Source organism: Oenanthe melanoleuca, chromosome 4 (assembly GCF_029582105.1).
Source record: "Oenanthe melanoleuca isolate GR-GAL-2019-014 chromosome 4, OMel1.0, whole genome shotgun sequence".
Taxonomy (NCBI): domain Eukaryota; kingdom Metazoa; phylum Chordata; class Aves; order Passeriformes; family Muscicapidae; genus Oenanthe; species Oenanthe melanoleuca.
Genome location: NC_079337.1, coordinates 21915700 through 21922809, shown reverse-complemented (window position 1 = coordinate 21922809; position 7110 = coordinate 21915700).

Genomic DNA, 7110 nt, shown 5'->3' with positions numbered 1-7110 from the left:
TGTGTATACACACTTTTTGCATGCTTGAGTAAAAACATTCTACTCAGTTACGCTGTGCCACAGTTTAATATTAAGATTACAGATGCTAACTTTTTTTGAAAGGTCTGGCTTTAAGCAGACCACAGTAGCAAGCTTTGGTTGCTGTGGAGGCATGGAACTCTGGCAAATTATTAAAAGACAACCAGTTAGTAGATGGGTGTGCAGATGTACAGTACCAGTCCTGTTAGATTGGATAGTTGCTTACGCAGAAAGAAGTTTGCATTAATCAGCAGGTAATGTGAGGGTTTAAACACAGCCAGAAATGTTCTAAATTCAACAACTCAATTCATTCAGCAACTCCATTGTATTATTTTTTGCAGCCTTCCTTCAATTTTTCTCTAGTCATTTTATTTCAAACTCCTCATTGCTTTAAAAAAAGTGTTTTAACAGGTATTATCATCTGAAGCAGATACCTTAGGTCCATTAGTTGTGGCTGGTAATTCAGAAGTCTTCAGTCTGCATATCCCTAGTAAAACTTAAAGCATAGATGGAATTCAGCTGAAGATTTATGGCTCTGTTTAAAGCTGTCAAAAAAAGGTTTTTTCCTGATTAATTTGTAGTTTTACACATGAAAATGAGGCTAAGACAAACCTTCTTTAGTTAAATTAAATAAATTAGCACTAGAACAATGCAATCAATAAAGGATCTTAAGGTATAAAGGTTATTTTACCAGAACACAGACTATACTATTCCTTCAAATGTGAAAACAAAAAGTGTACTGATTGGATTTATCTGCTTTCTGGTTTTTGGTTCTTTGTGTCATTGAATGGATAGTTATTTACCCCAGTGCCTACAATATAAATGCGATGTGCATATCAGTTGAGGAATAGTTGGATTCAGATCATGATAGGCAATTGCGTATTTTAAAAGGTTGATGGAATTGCAGCTATAATACTTTAAGTATTAGACTGAGGGCTTGTATTTTGTAACAGTCGAGGACCAATGCAGAGAAAGCATGAGAACTCAGAAAACAAAACTGGGTAAATATGTCATGTAAGGGGAAGATACAGAAAGTAAAGATAAGCTGCCTGAATTACTGTGAAGTGAAAATGGGCTGCTGTCAATTCATGCATTCTAGTATAAAAGAAGCTGGTTTCAAAATAGTTTGCAGTAAGATAGATGATATATTACGATTTTAAGCGTCTATCTTAGCCTGACAGAGAATAGCAATTCATAATAACCCTTAACTGGAAAACCAGTTCAGAGTGCAGACAGACAAGCTTTTGCAGGTGTGTGTAAGTATAGAGCAGTTCCTAAACTGATGTTTGTGATGGTTTAGCTGATGTCCATAAAATTACTTAGCATTCCTGGTTAATGCAGCAGTAAATTCTGCAGCAACTTTGGTCTGCAGTGCATTTAGAAGCAAGCACTCAGTCTTCTGCAGGGATAGTTCAAAGTTGTCAGTGTCTTTCTTTCTGTACTGCAGTGGTTGGTTTAATGTCAATCAGTTGTGGAGGAGAGTTCAGTAGCTTCCAGATAAGCAGGAGTAAGGGCTGTAACTATTTCTAGAGCAGCTGTCTGTGTTGGGTAGGTTAGAAGAGGTGACAGGCATAATCTTCACAGTGATAGGTGTCAGAAGTGAAACTGAATTTAATAGGACAGCTCTGTGTAAAGTAATACTTGAAAATTTCTCTGGTAAACATCCTTGTTTGCCCAAAATAGCTTTTGTTTGCTTGGGATATTTTTTGCCTATGCATTAGAAGTATTGGTGAGACTTCAGTATCCTCTTTCAACAGTGAACAATTTTAATACATGATGGGACAAAGCTTTATCAGGACACACAGTTGATTAGAATATATTGGTTTGTAACAGCTTTTAATACTGATCTTTGATTTCTGGGTTGTTCCTGTGCTCTTGAAGAGTAGGCTCCACTCTTTAAATGGCTTCTGCTGAACTTGGTTCCCCTTCAGGAGCTTCAAGCAGAAATACTCAAGCTCTGTAGTTAGGAGTCCTAGGTTTGGCAGATTAGGTAGTTCTGGCTTTTGCCTAAATATCATTAATCTTCATATTAACTATATTGTGCCATCACAGAGGTAACATGCAGAGTATGAACAGTTGCTCAGAATGATACAATGTTATCCTCATGGGAGGAATGTTAGTTGTAGAGCTGGGAGCTGGCTCTGCTCCAGCTGCTTTGGCAGACTTGAGTTGTGGAGACAGAATTTCGAAATGCCTTTACTTTTATCAGGGATGGGAATTCTGACTCAAGTTTAGTCTCAGATGTGATCTCATGTTTCATCAGAGGGAATGCAAAAATTAAGCTGTTGCCTGTGTTTTGAAGAGCTGTCTAACAGGTGATGGTCTCTTAGAAAGTATTTGTAGACACTGAGTATGGTGGTTTCATGTATGCTGAGGAGAAGAGAACCCTTTGCTTATTTGTAAGTCAAGCCTGTTTTGGTTTTTCCCCCCTCTGGCCAGGTAGGCCTCAGCACTCTTTATCTTATAGTCTTTGATGCACTTCAAAAACAAAACTGTTCAGTAATGAGTCCTGGGGTGGTTTTTCTTGGTTCCTTTTGTTTTGTGGGGTATTGGGGTTTTCTCAAGAATGTTCTGAAACACAACTTTCTACTGAACATGCAACTCTAAAGATCTAAAGGAGGAACTGGAATTTGTAACCTTACATAGAGAACTTAATGTGAATCTATAAGCCCTTCTTCCTGGCAAATTTATGAAGGTAAATAGTAAAGATCTGTCATGACTCTGGTAAAGATCACTGTTCAGTGTGAAGCTGTTAATTTTTAAGGAAGGATGCTCTTGCTAAAACAAGGTTTGCAGATTACTTTGTCATGGTGTTAATCCTACTCTGACAGTGAATGCTGAAAATTAATTCACAAGATACCTCAGTAATTGAAGGATCTATTCAATATAACCATTATTTTATTCTTTTTCCTATTGGAAGGTTTGGGATGCTCTTGTTGGAGCAAGAGATCCAGATCTCTTTATATGATTCTAGATTTTGTGTCTGTACTTAGAAGAACATTGAGGAGAGGATCACTGTTAGTGATTGTAGGAGTTCTCAGGTAACAAACTTAGTGGAACATGGCAGTGATATTTTTCTAGAATGGATTAGTGCTGGCTGAAGAATTGAATTCAGTGTTTGGGCTTGGTGGTGCTCAGTCTCAGTGTCTGGGAAGTTAAAGTACTGCACCTCTCAAGCATGTCTGTCTGGTCTAAGCTCAGTAACAAGCTGCTGGAACACAAGTGCAGATGATGAGTCTAACCAGCATTAAGAGGTAGAACTTCCATGTGTACACAAATCATGATCTCCTGGTTTTATTGGCTGGTTTTACTAACTGCTCTGGTTTTACAGTTTGAGTTGTATTTCATGAGGATGTCTCTTAAGTTCTGGTTTACAGCATGATTTATGTTTCTGGAGAATCTGTTCCAAATTCATTGAAAGCAGCACTTCAGGGTATCATTCCACAATCACAAGCAATTGAAATAGAGACGATGTAGGTAGATGGCTGCTACTCAATTTAGCTCTTTTTTTCCTTTCCTACTTTATATATGCTGCACTTCACACTCAGAATTACTGTTCTTGTGCAAAGGACGTGAATTTTCATACCTTTAACTATTTATTTATAAACTGAGAAAGAAGTAAAAAAGCATTCTTTTTGGCTTAACTATAAATGACATGAGAAAAGCTTGGCTTTGGGAAAATGCAGGTAACCCTGAATCATATTCTTCCACATAATATTATTTTGAATACTGGTAAGACTGATGTAGAAAAATGTTCCAAATTTTCAGAGTGGAAACATGAAAAGACAGGTTTGTGGAAAAACACTGAGCAGTTACTGTGAAATTTTTAGATGCAAAATTTAACTTGAAGCAGTTTTTTCTTTTTTTTTCTTTTTTTTTTTTTTTTATTTTATTTTTTAATGTGACTGATGTGGCATCTTAATATCTTACATATGCATTATGTTGTGCTTTAAGAGAGGTGGGAGGGGAAAAAAAAAGGAACCTGAAAAGAGAAGTTGCCCTTTGCTGTTCAACTGCAGCTACATCTCTGGTTCCCAGGGCTGAAGACCAGGTACAGAAACAGGTTATAGTTGACCAATCAGCCCTCCTAAACTTGTTTTCTTCCCCACAGCCACCGTCCCATGTTTGTCTTCACCCTTTAGAGACCTGAACTTGTTTTTGCCACATACGCTTGCCCTGCTAGATAGGGCTTCTCTTTGCTGCCTTCCCTGATCTGATGGGGAGGGTCTTTCATGTGATTTAGCTAGGCAGTGCCTGGAGACTCTTTGAGTGCTTCCAATTTCTGAGCCACTATTTTATACAATTGCTAGAGCAAGTAATGCCTCTTGAAGTGCAAAGCATGAAGAAAAGGGCAGCAAAACCTTTTATCACTGCAGTAGTTCTTACTGGGATGAGAGCTTGTAAAAATACTGAAAAAATAGGTTCAGAAACTTCCTTAAGTTTTTAAGTTACATGAGTACAGATAAAACAAAAGTCATGTATGTATTGAGATGAGGAATCTAGAGTGCAGATATACAGAGACAGAGTGAGGGTGAAAGCTCAATGTTGTAAGCCTCAGTGAGGTTTTAAAAAGAAGTTCCCATGAAGCATATGCTGACACATACATCATGAATAATTTAGGGTGTGGACAGAGTAGAGGGCAGCCAGCTGTACTTTCTGAGCCAGCTGCAGCAAACTGATAAGGTCTTCTCAAAGAGTCCTGCTAGGAGGAAGTAGCAGTAATAGTTGGTGGTTACAAGATTATGGGTCATTGCCGGGAAGCTGGAAGGATAAACAGTGGATCAGCATCCTTGGTAATGAGAGAACACAACAAAAGAGGTCATGAAAAACCTCCAAGTTCAAACTACCACCAAGATGTTCACTAAACAATGAGTGACTTTCTAGCCATGCAGTGGCTTATGTCAGCATTAAGCTGTCCCCTGCTAACTGGGAAAGCGGGAGATGGCAGGAGAAGCTTAGTTGTACCCTTTGTCCTCCAAGTAAACCTTCACATGTCTGACCAGGTATGGATGACTCCAGAGTGATTATTGTGGAAAAATTGTTACTTGTCAACTTGCTAGGCATATTGAAGTACTTCATTAGACTGAATTGCCTAAAATATCTTTTAAAAATAGTTCTAAGTATCTTTTTGGTGTCATTGAAACTCCTCAGGGTATTTCTAGGCCTTTAAAACTGTATTTGTCAATACAACCACTGTTGATAAACTACTGAAAAGATGCTGAGAGAATCAATGTAATGGAACCTTTATTGACAGAGAAGTACTCAAGATAATTCTGCATCTTGAACCTTCTAAGTGCCTAATAATTTTCTGGAGTCATGATAGATTCCTGTGATGAAGAAACCCTTTCATCAGAAAGCCATACCTTTGGAAATGATTGTTCACTGAATGCTGTCTATTTTGCTAATATGTAAAAAGTGGCAAAAGCTTAGGTGGTTGTTCACTCTTCAACTCACTAATTAAAACTTTAAATACCTTCAGAATATTGTGGCACTTCTGTGAAATGTTCTGTAGATATCAAAGTGTATGAGTGTTTAATGCAAGGTTTAATTGAAGTTATATTGTATCATTTGTACTTTCATTAGATCTGCATTAGTTCAGACTAGCTGAAGATCTTTGCTCTTGCTGAAACAATCTGGGAGGAGATTGATTCCAGGCAGTGATCTCTTGTGGTTTTTAGAACCTCTCTGTATACAGGCTGCTGTTGCCTTTGTGCTTATCTGTAGTCCTTGTGGTGAGAAGAGTTCTTCCATGGAACAGTGACATTTGTAGAAGCAATCCAAGGCGTAGGGCCTAATCTGAGCACCGGATTACTTGGCTCCACTGGATGAGAATTTTGCTGTAAACAGAATGTGTGTAAGAAGTATTTTAGCCAGGGCCATTCCTTGAAGGGATCCTTCTTTCACCAAGGACTGAGCTGAAGAGACAAGGTTCTTTTCAAATCCCTAAGGCTCATTTTTTAATATTTCTAACCATAAAACTACTGCCTGCCTTCCCTTCTTCCAGTGCAAATATCAGAATGTTAAAATTCTGACAAGTACCAAGAGATCTAGTCCAGCACTATGAGAGGACACAAGGAAATGGAATTAAGATGTGTCAGGGAAGTTCAGGTTGGACATTAGGAAAAAGGCGGCTCTTTACTGAGAGGGTAGTCGGTCACTGGAACAAGCTCCCCTGGGAAATAGTCACAGCCAAAGTTAAAAAAACATCTGGATATTACTCTTGGTCATATGGTTTAGTTTTATTCAGTCCTGCAAGGAGAAGGGAGATGGACTTTTGATGATCCTGATGAGACTTTTCCAATTTGAGATATTCTCTGATCCTTCCAGTACTCTTTCTATACTGCAGTAGTCTTTTCCTTTTTGTTGCCATGAGAATCAAGCACATAATACTTTTTTTTTTTTTTAACAGATGGGTGTATAAAAAAAGTATTTTTAGTGTTGTTTATGTATGAAGTCATTTGGAAAAATAAATAGAGCCCATATTAAAGTATGCCTGTTTCATGAATGTGCATGAATCAATTTCTGTAACTCTTACTCCTGAGACATTTGTACCAATGCAGCAAGAGACAGGGCATGTAGCTTCCTGGACTGCATGAGATGTAGCTGTTATGTAAAAGGGTTTTCACTGGAACCATTTAGACAAGTGGATATTTTTTTCCTGTATAGCCATATTCTTGGCTTATGCTGTTGCCCCAAGTGGGGCTTGAGTTGATTCAGTGAGGACTTTGATGATTAAGATTTCTGGAAATTCTTATAGGTGATGAAATAATCATTAATCTTTCAAGAGGAAAAAAAAAAGCGTCTCTTGAGTACCCACAGTTTTCAGTGAAGTTATTTTGAATATTCCCTGGTGCTTGCATTGGAGTCATTTTGGTAGAAGTGAAGGGACAGAGTTTGTCCTAGTGCTGAAGCCAGGTGCATAAGCCACACAGAAGGTCTGAGAAACTGAGGTCCTAACCTGTCCCACTGGTTTGTTTGGAGTCACTTGAGTTAGAAAAAGAAATGCAGCTCCCAGCTGTTTCACCAACTCCAAATGCATTTGCATTTACTCATCCAATTTATCAGCTACAAACCTTTGTTGACATTCTCTTA